We start from the raw sequence: 18,735 nt of genomic DNA on the forward strand, positions 1-18,735 counted from the left end.
GAATTTTACCTTCCTGGATCTACCACCAATGCTCATGGAAAAAGCAGTAAAGCGGTCAAAAGAGAGCTCGCATTATGTAAAAATACTGCACAAACTTCTTTAGACTATTGAAAAGCAAGGATGTTACTTTGAGGGCTAAAGTGTGCTTGACCCAAGTGAATAATATAAATTTCCTCATATACATGTGAATGTTGCAGTTTGAATAAGAGATACAGATGAAAACTTGATGCATTTGAATCATGGTGCTGGAGAAGAATACTGAAAGTACAATGCACAGTTGAAAGGGCCAACTGATCGGTCTTGGAAAAGTACTGCCAGCGCGTTCTTCAGAGGCAAGGCTGGCAAGGAGTTGATCTTATGTACTTTGAAAGTAGTGTCAGAAGAGACTAGCTCCTGGAGAAGGGCAGCGTGTTTGGTCAGATGGAGGGACAGCCAAGAATTGAAAGGCTCTCAAGGAGATTGATTGACACTCTGGCTGCAACTGTGGGCTCGCGCATAGGAACGGTTGTGGGTGTTGTGCAGGACGGGCCAGTATTTCATTCTGTTGTGCATAACACAGTGATGGGTTGACTCAGTGGCACCTACCAACACAACCACCACCACCAAGCAGATTGGTAGCTTTAAAAGTCAGGTTGATTGAAAGCCTATTGATTATAAATTTTCTGATACATAAAATATTATATCACATGAAGTGGTTTAATGTAATGTAAACACATATGTGTGTACTTATGCATTCTAAAATATTAGAACTATAATTCTTCAACATCACATTAGATCCATTTGAAGTCCTGGTTACTGTATTTCCAATCAAGTTAATTTTTTCCTTTTATAATAAAGCATGTATGTGTGATATACATATGTACATAAATATCATGCACAGGCATGTGGGTGGGTTGGTATATGTATGATATATGTTATGTAATAATTAAATGAACAAACAGAAAAGAATAAAGAGGAATAGATAGCAAGCAATTTGTAATTTGGCAGAAGACTAAAGAATTATGATGATGTGCAGATGTTGAAAGAGAAGACCAACTAGGTTTGATGTGATTTTAAACTATTTTTTGTTGATTGAATTTTGATTATTCCTGAGCATGGTGAGTGCGCACTATTGAGGCAGAATTTGATCAAGAAGGTTCGACATTAACCCTACATATTCTTATAGTCTGTGGAGGTAAATTATCTGAGAAAGCATAATGCTTTGGCTTCCACTATAAAATTAAGTTTCATCCACATTCCAGATTGATAGTGGTATATCTATTGGCTGCCATAGAAGCATGACATATTATAAGGAAGAGTCCTATTATTCTCTGGATATAGATCTTAATGAGCTATTGCTGCCAGAGAACATGATGCATCTGACAATCCAGCAAAGACCTGGATACACTGTATATACTATATCATGGGCATATTCCTTGTGATACATAAACCTGGCCTTAAGCCATGTCTGTACAATAGAATCCTTACCTGGCTGAACAATTCCCTTGTGATGATTTGTTGTGACCTGTCTGTACAATTCTTGTACAGAGGATGTCCTAATGAGCCACAGAAAATTGGAAGAGCCAAATCATAGCTTCTGTCACATATTGCAGCCACCTCAATTAAAGTTATATATTGCTTCAAAGCATTGTTCATTGTTAGTGACTGAAACTATACCATAGAAAGCTCTCATTAATCCCTTGATCGAGTTGAGAACATTCATAGCAGACATTTAAGCACTGAAGGTATTACTTTACCTACTGGGATATGGCATCATTTGATTGACAGTAATTGCTACCATATGCTTCCAATTATCTAATTAGTAATTGCTACACATATGCTACCAATTATATAAAACTAGCACTGCTATAGAGCTCCATTCAGAACTGTCACCAAATATCAAAACATTATAGCATATTTGCTTTGAAAAATGGTTTTTGAATTGCCAGGTATATATGGCCTTGGCTATGCTTTGTTTGAGGTTATGATACAAATATTTCCTTAAGGTAACATTTCTAGTTAATAAAATATAGTGAAAACAATCATTGAAAGGTAAATGAAGTTAAATGAAACAAATAGTAAACATGCATGTTAAAATGATTTCAACATCAAGTTAACATTATATGACAAGATTTCCAGCCCAGTTCTTTTCATTTTGGAAGTGGATGTAGGAGTTGGAGAGTAGCATGTTGTTCTTCTATAACTTATTTATTTATTGAATATGTGTTCATATAAAATCAGCGAATGAACAACAATACATATGAAGTACATATTCAATAGAAAGAGAAAGCAAATGTTCAACTATAACATAGACAACATCAAAGTGCAAAATTATTAGATTTCAAATCATGGAATAATTGCATGTAATAAAGAAACTTTCCCCACTATCTAAAGTAGATAATTCTTGTGAAATCATTCATAGGCCTAAATGGTATAGAGTGAAGAAGCACTTACTATTCATTTATATGGGAAGGATTTTTGAGCATTCCAGACCCCAAATCATACCTATTATTAGCAAATACTAAAAAATATGTAAAATAATACCAAATAGTAGAAATAGATATTTTGTGGTAAATACACGGTATATAGAAAGTAGAAAATATATAGGAAGTACATATTCATGAAAGGGGAAATGTGCTGATAGGATAGTTATGGGATGTGTTTGGAGTCAAGATACCCCTGAAAAGAGGACACCCCACACTCTTGTCCTGTCCAAGACACCAGGCTTGAACATAAAGGTCATCTGGTTTGTAGTATGAGGTGTATTTAGGGGTCACAAGAGAAAGAGAAAGTAGCAGTTTGCCCTTGAATTGCGTTTCCTCAGTCCACCTGTTGATTTTTCGTGGGGTCCTAATAGACAGAGAACAATGAGGTTAACTTTCTGGTATAGTCCATCCATTTCAGACATTGAGCTGCGTGTTCTTAACTTGAAGCACAAGCCTGGTGCATGTCATCTCCATAAAACCATCCATCAACATTAAGGAGGGCAAGCAATATGATTATGGAAAGCAGTATAACTAGCAATTCTTACCTAATCTAGACCAGCTGAATAGGACAAAAGTCTCTAATCATGGTTGTGTGGAGAAGTAGGACTACTTCTAGCTAGCTTTTGCTAGCTTTTTTTTGTTGTTAGCTTTTTGCTAGCTTTTCTATGGCACTCACAACATGTTCTGATGCATTTATGTAAAAACAATATTTTTCTCCTAGCATAGTATAAACCCAAGACCCAACTCACTGCCATCCAATCTTTTTCTACTCATATCAACCCACTAGCACAGGTTAGAACTACCTCTGTGGGTTTCTGAGCCTATAACCCTTTATGGAAATAGCTTTGTCTTTGTCTCACAGGGTGGCTGTAATTTAGGAACGACTTACTTTCCTGTTAGTTAAACAGTGCCTAACTACTGCGCCGCAAGGTTATATTCCATTATTTTGTGTTGGCAGACTATCCAGTATCCCATGGCTTTGGAAGTCAATATGTGGGAGGGACATTTCCTACCTTACATTTGAGCAACCAACACACACATGCACACACACTTGTAGAATTCAATTCACATTCAGAAATACTGTGTAACTTGATAGCCATGTATCCTAATTCTAGGGATAATGATAGATATTTTGATGGAACGCATGATTATGTTACAAGACGGAGCTACCTCAGACAATTACTGCAATTTGCAGTGTGCTACACAAGACCTCTCTAGAATATCTAAAAGCAAAGGCATTATTTTGAGGACTAACATGTGCCTGATGTCAGTCACTCTGAGACCACCTTATGGACCATCTTCCAATGTTTCGCTGACCCTCTATTTTAACACACAGGACACCACCTTAATTTTGGACATTGCAGAGGACCTTTTTCATTACCTCTCCCATCTGCATCCCTAGGAACGCAGGTCTTCCACTAGGGAAGTTCTTATCCCATGAAAATTTACAATGTTTTTATTTTTTTATATAAGGCTGTATTGGTAGCATCTTTTCATAGAGCACGATAGAATAAACAAAGACCTTTATGAACACTTTAAGTTTTTATCAGTGGGGCACTTATGGTTAGATGAATACTTTTCCAGGGAGATTCACTCTTAGACAAATTTTTAGCTATAGGAAGTGCTGTTCTCATGCTCCCAGCAAGGCAAACTGAGAGTGAAATGGGTATGAATCTGTCCCAGTCAAAGAGTGAACTAGGACAATTCATTTTTGAGCCACAGGGAAAGACAGCAGGCTGTGTTCTTATTACACTAAGCACCAGAGAAAGTCAGTTCCTTGGGGACCATATTTTCTGCAACTTTAACCATATCCTCTTCCTTCTCAACAAGTTAAGGTGGTTTATTCTTTCTCAGGGCAGTGTTTTTCAATACTGAATACATGCTGAAGAAAATACCAAGAATTGAATATTTCTTTTTAGAAACATATGTTTTGAGAGACATTTGAGGCTTAACATAACAATTATGCAAAAAGCAGAGATTTACCCATAATCCCCTAGTCCTCCCCAATCATGGTTTTCCTGTTACTGTTATCTTTTATTATCTTACATTAGTGAGTCACAGTTGTTAGAATTTTGAACCAATTTTGATACACTCTCTGTTTTAAAAATTGTTAAAATATATGGAACATTGAAAAATTCCAATATTCCTTTTCCCAACACAAGAACACTGTTCTAACAACTACGAAGGTAGGGGAGAGGTGGGAGGAGGTTAGGGAAGGAGGAACTGATCGCAATGATCACACAAAACATCCTACTCCCAGGGGGATGAATAACAGAAACGTGGGTGAAGGAAGACGGAAGTCAATGTAAGATATCAAAACAATAAAATTTATAATTTATCAAGGGGTCACAAGGGTGGGAAGAGGAAAATGAAAGGAAAAATAGGAGCTGATATCAAGGGCTCAAACAGAAGGTAAATATTAAATAATGATGATGGCAACATATATACAAATATGCTGGATACAATTGATGTATGGAATGTTATAAGCTATAAGATCCCCAATAAAAATGATTTAACTTTTTTCCAATTTAACTGTCCATAAGAGCACCATTAAGTGTAATTATTTTCATTTACCATGTTGTACAACTATCATGATTATATGTAAAGAAAATTTCTCATGAACTCCAAAGGAAAATCACTATTCCTTACACAATATCAAAAAAAAACTCAGTACACTTTAAGCAATGACTTATAATTCCCCATTGTTTTCAGTTCTTGGTAACTGCTAATAAACCTTTTCCCTATAAATTTGCCTATGCAAGAAGATGAACTGCCCAAGTTGGAAGATAATCAAAATATTATGGAGGAAGTGTAGTCTCCTCAACATAACTTGGCCTTAATGACATAGGTGGAACAATGCTTTGGGGACCTGTATTTATTGATAAGGCACAGCCCCTAATGAGAAGAAACAGCTGCAAAGTCATCCATGATCAGTCTAGACTCTATCAAGTATGTGCCTAAGAAAACTGGCCATAAAAAGGAAATGGAATCGATTAAGATCTATATTGAAAATATTGGTGAGCTGAAATGGAATGACATTGGCCATTTGAAATCAATCGGATGGTCTCCTGTGGCAAGAATGCCAAATTGCAGAGGAATGGCATCACATTAATCTAATACTCTGTCAAAAAACTTTGTTTAAAAAGATCATTTAAAGATGTTTCTTGAAATACAATACTACCTATGATGGAATAGTAGATATACCCCTCCAAGGAACAAAATAATCACAATTAGCTTATTAGACAACATCGTGATAAATGCAGAAAAAATACTGAGGTGGTGAAGACCTTAACCTGACTTAGCTCCGTAACCAGCACTCATGGAAGCAGCAGCCAAGAAACTGAATGACCTATTGCATTCAGCAAAGCTTTGCATGAGACCTCTTTAAAGTGTTAAAGAGCGAAGATCTTACTTTAAGGACCAAAGTGGTCCTGACACAAGCAATGATTTTCAAACACCTCGTATGCATATGAAAACTGGACTATGAATAAAAAAGAACTGAGAAATTTGAATTATGGTACTGGCAAGAATATTCAAAGTCTCATGAACTACCAGAAGATCAACCAAATCTGCCTTAGAGAATGCACAGCCAGAATACTCCTTAGAAGAAAGGATGATGAGACTTCATCTCACATTTTGGTTACCTATCAGAATACATCAATCCCTGGAAACAACATCATGCTTGGTAAATTAGAAGACCAGCAAAAATGACCTTTAACTTGACGGATTAGCACAGTATCGGCAACAATGGGTAAACATAATCATAGTCCAATGGATGGTACTGGGTGGGACCCGCTTGTTCTGATGGTGACTATGAGCTAAAGCCTACCAGATGCCATCGACCAAACCTACCACCTTATGTGACTATCAATTCTACTACTACACCTATGCACCAACCCCTCGTGTCCCAAATGAGCACACTGAAGGGTGTTTACTAACTTCTGCTAGCAGAAATTGAACAAATATGCAATCAAGATGCATTGATAATTGCTGGTGACTGGAATAAGAAAGTTTGGTGGGGGGGAAATTCAATACTTGGAAAATACAAGGAGCTACTAAAAGTAAACCAGAATTTTTTTCAAAGCTATGTGTTTAAATTGTTTTTACAAAACAACCTTATAACCTTTAAAGGTCTCTCCAGTACAGTTAATACATTTGTCTTACCTCTAATCCCATTCTTGGAAATATTTTCCCAAATTCATCTGCTTGGATGGCTGACAGCTCCTCACTGCTTGTTTGCTTGTTTTTTCATCTCTTGTATATCATCAAATTGCTGTCCTTTCATGTCCCTCTGCATTAGCAGAAACAAAAAGCAGTTACACAGAGTGTGGGTAGGTGGGTGAGATGTGTGGGGCAAGAGAGGCATGCCCATTTTTGCCATAATCTGGAGCGCTGAGATGGCTCCGTGAGCCAGTGCATTGTCACGGTGGCAAAGCCAGTCCCCCGTCTGACACAAATCTGGTCTTTTTTGGTCACAAATTGTTACACTATATTTTCAAACCTCTCAATAGAAAGCTTGATTAACCATCTAATATGGTGGAATGAACTCCAAATGCACTACAAGTTGACATTTGTGTCCCTTCGGGAAGTTGTTAGGCATCCAGAACAGGGTTGTCATCAATCAACATTGCACCTCCTTTGAAATGAGGAAACCACTCACACACTTGAGTTTTCCTATGGTGCTATCCTAGCAAGCTGGGTTCACAACAGTTTCTGGGGCACTTTTTTTCCCAAGCTGGTGACAAAATTTCACAGCCACTCACTGCTCTCTTAAATAGGCCCTCACAAAACACTAATTTTGAGCGAAATTGCTTTTATGCAAAGATTCACTGTGATCTGAGAGAACCTGCGCAGGTACTATGAACGCTCCGCCCAGCAGAGCATTTTTCCCTTTTTTATTGGGGGTGGGGTATACCTCCTCGTATGTCCTGGATATAGAAATTAAGATAGCAATTTCATGGAAGAATTTGACAGGACAACTTTTTAAAATTTTCAAGTACCCTTTTTTCAACAGTATAAGATGTTACCATATACATGGACGTCAGCAGATTGGAGCAGCAAGAATCAAGTCCATTACATCTGTGGAAAAATACATTATCATCAGTCTAAAGAAGACTGGAGCTGACTGTGGAACAGGTCATTATTTGCTCATCTGCAAATATTAGTTGAAGCTAAAGAAAAGTAAGAGGTCCACAAGAATCAAATGCTAGCCCTGAGTATATCCCACCTGAATTTGAGTATATCCCACCTGAATTTAAAGACCATCTCATGAATAGATTTGATGCATTGATTGAACACTAATGATCAATGGTCAGACCCGTTATAAGGCAACATCAAATATACCATGTACAAACGTTATAAGGCAACATCAAATATACCATGTACAAAGAAATGAAAAGGAAATTAAAGTGGCAGGAGAGGAGAAAAAGACAAAGCTGCATGTTATAAGGAATTCTTAAACTGGATTTTAAAAGTAGACTAATTAAATATAATTGAAGAAATTATGAAATAAAAGAGCTGAAAGAAGGTTTCAAAAGGCAGTTCCAGAAGACAAAGTAAAGAGTAATAATGACATCTGTAAAGAACTAAAGATAGTAAACCACAAAAGAAGAAACCAGTGGGCATTTAATAAGCTTAAAGAATTGAAGAAAATATTAGAGCCTCAAATTGCAATATTGAAGGCTTCGATAGACAAAATATTGGATGATGCAGGAAGCCCCAAAAGGAGGAAAGAATATACAACCACGCTGTCCTGAAATGTAGTCAACCTTCAACCACTTCCGGAGGTAGTGTACTAGGAAGAGCTGATGGAATTAAAGGAAGAAGTGAAGTAAAGCCATAGCTAAATTTAAACCATCTGTGAAAACAAGGGCTGAACACTCAGTGAAAAACCCATAGAAATGTTTCAATAAAAAGATGCAATGCTGGAGTGGCTCATTCAACTAAGCCAAGAAAATTGGACAGCAGCTTTCTGAACCACCAACTAGAAGAGATCCACAAGTGTGTCCTTTCGGAAGATTGATTGTCCAAGATAATGTGGAAAATATGTAAATACAAGTACATAATTAATTTCACACACCAGTATAATTTTGTTGAAGACAATTAAAAAATGGTTGCAGCAGGGACCTGTGAGAACTCAAAGCCCCCACCTAAGACAAGATCATGGAACAAAGGCTATCATTACTGGTATCAAACAGATAGCCGGTATTAAATAGAAGCCGACTGAAAGCCAGAAACACCAGAAAGATATATGCCTCGGCTTCATTGACTATTCAAAGACATTCAACTGTGTGAATCATAACAAATTATGAGCAATATTGGAATATATGAAAATTCTGGAACACTTATTTGTGCTCATGTAAAACCTGTACTTAGACCTAGATGAGTCATTTGAACAGGACAAGGAAGTACTGCATGCCTACTATCAGGTGGGGGATTGCCAGATATTTATTATTTATTATTAAATACGGATGTTAAACAAATAATGTGAGAATCTGGACTATAAGAAAAAGAATCTGTCATCAGGATTAGAGCAAGGGTCATTAACAACCTGCAGATTACACAGCATTGCTTTCTGAAAGTGAAGAAGGCTTGAAATATTTAATAATGAAAATCAAAGCCTGCAAACTTCAATATATAGTTCGACATAAAACAAAAATTCTCACAACTAAGTCAAAGAGCAACATCCAGATACCTGGAGAAAAGTTGTAAAGAATTTCCTTTTACTCAGATTCATAAAAAGCACCTTAGAAGCACAACCAGGAAATCAAATGACACATTGCACTGGCCAAATTTGCTACAAAATAATTTTGAAGTATTAGGAAGAAAAGGTGTCACTTCAAGGACTAACGTGCACTTGATCCTAGTTGGTATCTTTAATGTTCTCATATGCACAGCATCGGCAATTAATGAAAAAGACCTAAAAGGATCAATACATTTGAATGATAGTACTGGCTATGATTATATAATGTAACATGAACTATCATTAACAACTATCTGGAAAAAAGTGTAGCCAGATTGCCTCTTAGAAGTGAAGATTGTGACATATTGTCATAGAAACTTCATTCATGTTATCAGAAAGGATTAGTCCTTGGAGAAAGACAATATGCCTGCCAGGGTCAGAGGAAAGAAAGGAAAGAGAGAAAGAGAGAAAGAGAGAAAGAAAGAAAGAAATGAATATTAGAAAAGAAGAATATCATCGAGGACATAGGGTTAACCTAGTATCTGCATAAAAGGGACTGAAAAAACATGGTCCTTCAAAATTTCAGTGGAAAATTCCATTATCTTTTGATTCCATTTCTGCACAAAATTTTTGTAGCACCCTTATAACAAAAATAATAACAATGAGCTGTGGTGGACAATGAGCCAATGTCAAGCATTAAGCTACTAGCCGCAATGTTGGTGGTTCAAACTCCCTAATAATTCTATGGGAGAAACTAAAAAGAAAAATTCATTGGCATACTGTCAATATTGACTCATGTAACCCAGTAGAACAGAGTAGAACTGCCTCATCACCACCACCACCACCCTCCCACACACACATGTTTTTTGAAGCGATAAATCTGTAGGGGAGCTAAAAATCTCCTTTCTACTATGGAGCAACTGGTAGGTTTGAACTGCTGACTTTTCAGTTAACAGCCCAATGTGCAACCCACTATATCACGAGGGATTTCATCGTAGTAAAGATAAGTGAATGCACTTATTAAATATAAGACATAAGGAAGAAATTAACAACTTTGCAACTAAGTCAATGAAAAAGATACATAAATAATCTGAAAGAGCAGCAATAGAATTAAAAAGATTATGTGTGCTGAGATTTTGCAAACTTCTTATAGTAATACCATTGTACAAATTTTAAGATTACATCATTAAACTTCAAATAGATAACGCATGTAAACATCACTATTCCAGCAACTAAAAGAAAAACACTAATATTGAGGTAATGTGGAAGAAATACTGTATGATTTGCTGTTAGTATAGAATCATATTCATGAAAGATACTGTTTCTTTAACAAATTAAAGAATGAATAAAAACAAAATAAAAAACTTTATGATCTGCTAACTGTAATGATCACACTGATTAAAGTTCATGAATGTGCTAATCAAAAGTATTGGAATCAAAATATATTTATTCTAATGTTTACATTGTTATTTCATGGTGCTAAAGATAAATTAACACCTTTGATCATGACCTTTCAAATAAAAGTTTAGATTTTGTTACAGAAATACATATATTAACAAAGGACAGGTTGTATTATGAATAGATTGGCATTTGATCTGTACCATTATCTTCTAAACAAAACATATGTGTGTTAAAGTTCATTCAAAGTGTATATCTTCTAAATATGTAAGAAAGAATTGTACTAATTATCATAATGTTCTTTCAGAGTTCTTATTTTCTTTGGAAATGACACCAAGTTCACTCAATTTTTCTGAATACCTATGAAAAGTAGGTGACATTAAAGCAGACTTTTATAAAACAAACCCTAATAAACTAGATTCTGATGGTAACTTCTCTTTTTTCCCAGGATTTAAAAAATCTAAAATAGTAAAAGTGTCAAGATGGCTTCCAGGTAGAATCACTTGCCGAGTGCTCCCACTGTCAGTCCAAAAAATTAAGAGGTAAGGGGGCCATTCCTGGGAGGCTAGGTGCTAAAAATAGATTCAGTGTACTAGGGTCCAGTTCAGACTGCCCCTTTGATTTTCACCCACACAGCAATTCGGGAACTCGCTGCAATGCTCTGAGTTCACTGCCTGTGGGCTCTGCTAACCCCTTTCCAGGTCCATCAGGAAGGCATCTACCACCCCTTGCTGCACCCAACAGGACTCTACTACAGGAAACCAAAAGCAACCTCTACAAATGGAAGAACATCCCATGCTTGTGGATGGGAAGACTCAATATAGTAAAGATGTCAACCTTACCCATGATACTATAAGTTAAAAGCTATCCTGATACAAATACCAAAAACCTTCTTCAAAGATTTGGAAAAATTGTGACCAAAAGGAATTATACTGCCATTGAATTTTTATATGAAAATGAAATACATTAAATATAAGAGACACATTTTAAAATGTTCTCTCAGATTTAATGTATTTCTTCAATGGCAATATAATTCCTTTTGATCACTTGTTACATAGATCCTTTCATTTGTTGTGATCATGTATAATATAGATATATATTAGGATAATATATTAGCTAAATAGTATTAACATTTAAATATAAAAGCAGTATGTACATTAGTCCAAATAAATTGAATTTGAAAAAATTGCACTTGTTGAAATATCATTCCTTTGCAAAAAAAAGACTACTAGAAAAGAAAAAGAGGTCAGGAAGAGAGATTGTAATCTAACAGACTTCACACTTTTAAACAGGAATGAAATTAAGTAGAGCTCTTCGTTGTATCTGGGGCTAAAATAAAAAAGTTGCAAGAGAAAATATTCTTGAATTGGATTTTATAAAACGGAGAGAGAAGAGAGAATAATTACATGTTTTTCTTTTAACTTTTATAACTGTGCTTACTAATAAGTCACAAAAATGAGATATCTAAGGGTTCTTTAGCCTAAAGGCACTCAAAGGTAATTATCAGAATATTCTTTATTCTTCATTGTTCTTTTTTTTCTCTCTCAAATACTTAACTCTGATTATAAATTTAAATCAAGCTTAGGTAGATCAGGACATTTGGAAAAAAAGCATATTGTGTTAGTAGAACTATCTTTTCTTAAAGTATCTTACTTGATTAAATCTTATTAATAGCTGACAAAGCTTTGTTTTCCAAATCTGTGAAATTATATTAAGGCAAAAATAGAAAAATATTTTGAAGCTAATGTGTTTTCAGTTAAACTATGTCATTTTCTTTGATAATAATTTCTGAAATTTGAAAATGGATTGTCATTTTTTGAGTAAAATTATCCTGTTAAATCTGTTGTGAAAGGTGGGGGGCCCTACATGTCCCAAGTAGTTGAGTGCTTCCCTGCTATCCAAGCATGTGAAAACTAAACCCACTGCCATTGGGTGCATTCCGTCTTACAACAATCCTATATTTTTCTAAGGTTGTGAATATTTATAGGAGCAGATAGCCTCCGTGGTCTCACAAGGAGTGGCTTGGGTTTGAGCTGAAGCTATTGAGGAGAGTCGCCCAACACTAACCGGACAGTACTAACAAAATGAGCAGTTATTTAAATCCAACAAGAGGTGCCTCCAAAGAAAGACCTGGTCATCTATTTCCAAAAGATCATATCCATTAAAAATCCTATGGTGGAGCATAGTTACAGTCAGAACCCCAAGATATCAGCATGAGCTGGAATAACTCGACTGAAACAGTTTGCTTGTTTTAAATTGGCTGCATGTTTGTGAGTATTGCTGATGTACTTAAGGAGACTGGAGAGAAAAGGAGGTGAAAGATTTGTGGAATAGTATACTACTAGTACTGAAAGAAATTGTGAAATAAAATTTTTAACTAAATTTCCTTTGCACAGAAGGAGAAAGAACTCAAAAGTTAAGTGGGTTACTCAATGTTACAAATGCAGTTTGTAAGTGCTTGCATTTAGTGTGATATTAAATAATGGTTTGAATAAATTACTGAAATTTTGAAGCAAATAAAAGAAAAAGCTTGAAAAGGAATGGCTTAAACAAAAAAAGGCACTTAACTGAAGTTCTGCATTCCTAACACAAAGAGGCTATTGGCCTGCAGAGCCCACTTACGAAGCTTAGAAAGATGCTAACGGAGCAAAGAAAAGGCAATCATGTTGCTGGATTTTGTTTTTACTTGACACTTTCTTTGTTAAAAAGATCTTTTTCCATTTATACTTTTAATTAAGATGCGATAGCTTTAGTCAAAATAATTCAATCTGCCAAGCACATGAAGGGATTATGATAGAATACCACAAACAGTATCAAGCTTAGACAATATTACTAAAAATCAAAGAAACCTTTATTAAAATAAATGTCAAAATATTAAGTTATTATTTCCCGACATATCCATGTATACACTTCTGAGGAGTATATTTCTATCACTCAAATTATCCCCCTAAGAATGATTTGCTCTTCCATTTAAATCCCATCAAATTGGCAGTTATGAGGAATGTAAGTCGGGTTATCATCAAATTGTGAGTTCAGGCAAAGAGCAGTCTGAGGGGTAAGATCTGGGCTGTAGAATGGATGGGGTAAGGTGTCCCAACAAATTTCTCCTCTGCCTCTCCTTACTATTTCAAAGAATGGGTAAGTGCATTGTCGGGATGGTGAAATAATTTCTCTGCACAATTGCTCTGGCCTTGTTCTCAGCAGTGCAGTTTTAAATTTTCTTAAAATGTCTTCATAATAAATTCCCATGGTCATCCAGAGTCCTTTGACGGAATCTATCGAGATTGCCAGCAAAAGTATGGGAGTTGTAATTACTTTGCATCTTCTCAAATACTTGCCATGCTAGTTTCATTTGCGCTTCAGCCTCTTCAATAGGTGTGCATTGGCATCTAGCTGTAGTTAATATTGGCATTATTATTTTTAACCATGTAGTGAAATTTCCATTCTCCTGTTTTCCAAGTTCTGAGCAGGTAAGAGGTTTCCAGCTACTAATTTAATAGCTACCTTAATTTAATTTCCTGCTGCAAAACGTGGTAAGACTTTTTTGTAATGTAAACTTCAGAGTTTAAAGACTCAGCAAATGCATAAATTAACTTTATTAAGCACTCAGAATTATAATACTCTGATAGTCAATACTCAAATATATAGAGTCAATACTCATATATATATATATATCTTTCGTGAATGTTGCCAAGTCTGTGTGGAACCATAGTAGTTTATTTAAAGAATTAATTTCCCAGACACAGCAAAAGTAACATGTGGGAGTTCACTCTATTAAGAAAGTGGAAATTCCCAAGCCATACTATCTCTGCTATATAAACATTTGAGAATCGGCCAAATACACTACAAACCCAAATTTGTTTTCCTGCTTTGTTTTTTAAGTGTTCCTTTGGAAATATGTGAAAGCAAAGAAACTTAAATGAACTAAATTTCCAAAAATAACACCCCATTTTGAGAGTGATATTTATCAGAAATGAAAAGAGTTAGATGTTCTCATGTATAAATATCAGGATTTTATGAATATGATGTTATTTGGAATCTGAGAAACAAAACTAGGAAGAAGATATGAATAGATACTCCACCAAAAAAAGTACCAATAAATTATTTTTGACAGGTAGAAGAATATATTAAAATAAAGTACTTGCACGATAGATTAAAATACTTATTAAATAGAATATATCCCCAAAATACATCTAAACATTTGTGATAAATTATATTGGCTAAATATTAAGTCAATTATATGAGGTACTTTTAATAGGTAGTGCTAAAAATAACAGACCATTTCTGTTCAAACAAACCTCCCCCAAAAAATGCTTGTTCTTCCTCAAGAAAAAAAAATAATTTGAGACAAATCTTGAAAATATTTTTAGATTGAAACATAATGACACATCTGCATATTTTCAACTATAAAGTATGCAAATATTTGTAAAGAATAAACATGCACATTAATTGCTAACCTAAAATAGAAATGAATTTTATTTCATCAAAATTAAAAACTTCCTGCTCATCAATAAGAGCATTAGGAAATAAAAAGATAAATCACACATGGGAAAAATTCATCTGCAATAAATATATCCACATAAACTTTTACTCAGAAGCTATTGATAATTCTTATAACTCAGTAGTAATAATGTTAATAAGAATAAACACACTAACAACAGAAAACTGAAGGAAATATTTGTACAAGAACTCCCAAAAATTGTATTAATAGCCAGCAAGTATGGGAATACTCCACTTATTGGTGGGTGTGTTAAATTATGTGTATTTTACTTATAACTGTTAACAAAGTTTTACATGTTATATATACATCTAGAGAATTATTCTGATGTATTTACACACTGCAATGGAAACATATGTCCACAAAACATCTTAGACAAGTATGTTCATAGCAATTTTATAATTTTGTTTTTATAAATCTTGGTCTAAAATAAAACTAGAAATAACCTTTATTTGTGTAACAAGAGAATGGATAGGCATTTTTGTTGCAGTCATAAAATGGGGCACTAATCAGCTCTTATGAAGCAGAGACATTGACGCTGGGTGGATGGTTGTGTACATATATATATATGCTGGCACTATGTCAAGCAAATGTCAAACATGCAAACCCTTGCCATGGGCTGGGTTGGGCAGAGTACCACTTCCCCACAGTTTCTAAGACTCATCTTTACAGAAGCAGAGGGCCACACCTTTTCATCACAGGACACTGAGTTCTAGTCGCCATCCTTTCAATTAGCGACTGAGTGCTTCAGCCAACCACTGCTCCACTGGTGCTCTTTAAGTCAGACGGCCACCACAATGGTCGCAATGGACGACTTGATGCTGGGTTTGACTTGCAAGCACATTGCTCTTTCTTAATGTGTCTATTTATACAGCATGATATAGTGTGCATATGCTTGTACTTCAGTGTGGTGGGTTTCAAGAGATCAGTGAGATGGTGGGCCAAGAGCAATGCTTCTATCTCATTTGTCCTTCACAGCTTTTAACTGTCTTTTCCTCATCCAGCGATCTGCAGGTTTGTAGAACTGCTTTACCTCTTCCCATCTAAGATGAGGCCAAGAATAACTTTGAAATTCTATTATAAGGCTATCTTGGAAACAAATTGTGATGATTCTGGACCAGATAACCAGCCGTTTTCAAAGTTCAAGGAGAAGGAACTGTGATTGATTGTCCCATTGGACCAATCTAGGTTTGGCAATGAGTAGTTCTTTTTTTTTTTTTTTTTTTTTTTTTTTAAACATTTTATTAGGGGCTCATACAACTCTTATCACAATCCATACATATACATACATCAATTGTATGAAGCACATCTGTACATTCTTTGCCCTAATCATTTTCTTTTTTTTTTTTTACATTTTATTAGGGACTCCAACAACTCTTACCACAATCCATACATATACATACATCAATTGTACAAAGCACACCCATACACTCCCTGTCCCAATCACTCTCAAGGCATTTGCTCTTCACCGAGTAGTTCTTAAAGAAACAAATAAATAAATTAAAACATCTCCAAAAAGAAATCTGCCACTCAGTGGAATACAACTCAGAGAACCCTAAAGAACAGCGTACAAGTGCTCTTGTGAGTTTCTAGACTGTAAGTCTTTACACAAGTAGAAAACCTTATTTGTCTGAAAAGAAGCCATTGACCTTGAGTTTAGCAGCCCCAAAGCCAACCACTAATTCTACCTGGGCTCAGAACAAAAATGGCATGAAAAAAAATACTACCAAAAATACAGAAATTTGGATGATTAGATTAAAAACAAATGTGAGGCTCCCTCACCCCCCGCTATCATGATCCCAGTCCTGCCTTCCACTGCGAGCTAGACTGGAACATGTGCACTGGTACAGATAAGAGATAAGAACTCATGACACACCGAATCCAGAAACAGGAATGGGAGTAGCGATACCAAGAGGGTAGGGGGGAAGAAGGTGAGTAGAGGAGGGGAGGAAGAAGAAACCGATTGCAATGATTGGCACATAACCACCATCCCAACATCCCCAGGTAGACAAGCAACAGAAACCTTGGGGGAAGGCAGACAGCGCGGTCTGTATAAGGTATGAAAACAATTTATAAAGGGGTCATGGTGGAGGGTGGAAAGAGGAGCTGTTACTAAGGGCTCAATAGAAAGTAAAGTTTAGAAAATAATGCTGACAACATATGAACAAATATGCTTGATTCAATTGATGTATAGATTGTTATAAGAGCTGTAAGAGCCCCCAATAAAATGATCTTTTAGTTAAATAAAAGACGCACTATCATTGATTCAGTGGTGTATTTGTCATAGATATAAAGAAACACAGGCATCTTTATCTCTTCAACTTAAACTAAATTTCCTTGTGTTCTGGCTCCATCCCTGCTTTGTTCTATTTGGCTTTAGAGAAAATGCAAGTCTCTACCCTGTGCATGGAAATGTCTTCTTGGTGTTGCTAATGTCAAGGCTGTTTCATTATTCAGTTGGCTTAACAGAGATTTTCTTTGTTTTTAATATTTCAATAACTTACGGTAAATTTCATGAATACAGTTTTCTGCTTTCTTTTGTTATTATGACTTATATTTTATGGATGTTAGTCTATCAAAATCGTACCCATACTTCAAGGTTCCAATACATTTTTTAAGTTATCTTTAGCATTTTCTTGTTTAGCTTATACTCAGCAGTCTCATGTTGATGTTATTTTAGTAAAACATTCTCTATTTTAAATGAATTTTGTAAAGAACTATATTTCATGCTGTGCATAGTTCACAAATGCTTATTACAACAAAGTAAAATAAATGTCAAGGGTATGTTTATTTATGAAACCAGAAAAAGAGACAATGGTTGTATTATCTAGAAGTTCCAAAGGGAAGAATCAATGATATAGCCATTCATTCTGACTGTCATTTAGTCAATTCCAACTCATAGTGATCTTATAGGACAGAGTTTAACTGTCCACAAATTCCTCTTTAGACTCATGCAGGTATGCAATGATGATGAATGCAGGAAGATCACAGGTCAGTGGGTGGAAAGGCTTGTGGATCCAGTGGTAGTTGAAGCAACTCAGCACTGGTGTGGGTCCCCATGAGCTCCTTCAGTTCCAGCGCTCTGGCTGCATGTGGCTTTTCAGCTGGAGGACCAAGCAAAGTCTGTCTCCCACCTCCATGGAGGAAGCCACTAGTTTCTAGTTTCCTCAGGAGGCCATGCCCATATAGAGGCCGCAATTGCTATTTATCTCCATAGTTCCTCTAGATGATGTAATCAAACTGTGGCCTGATTGACAGGCTAAGCTCCACCCTTTCACAAGTTGACAGAATATGTAACTGCCATAGTAGATAATCTACCGAATAGAATAATTATCATATTCCCTTAATCTCCCAAGGTGTAGACTTACATCATTGGTAAATTCAAGAATGTTACACATATCAAAAATTGAAGATGTCAAAAGTTTATCTTGCTTGGATCCATAATATTGATTATGGACTTGGATTATGGTTCATGTAAATCGCAGTCATGGAATCAAGCAATGTATTGCACTGGACAAACTGCTGCACAATAATTTTTAGTGTTGAAAAGCAAGGTTATCACTTTGAGCACTAAGTAGCAGCTAGTATGGGCCATGGTATGTTCTTTCTTTTTTAGTTTTATTGGCACATAACTTACATATCATACAATTCAATAGTTCAATTGCTCAATCATATCACAGAGAATTGCAGTC

The sequence above is a fragment of the Tenrec ecaudatus genome, chromosome 7, assembly GCF_050624435.1.
Source record: "Tenrec ecaudatus isolate mTenEca1 chromosome 7, mTenEca1.hap1, whole genome shotgun sequence".
Classification (NCBI taxonomy): Eukaryota; Metazoa; Chordata; class Mammalia; order Afrosoricida; family Tenrecidae; genus Tenrec; species Tenrec ecaudatus.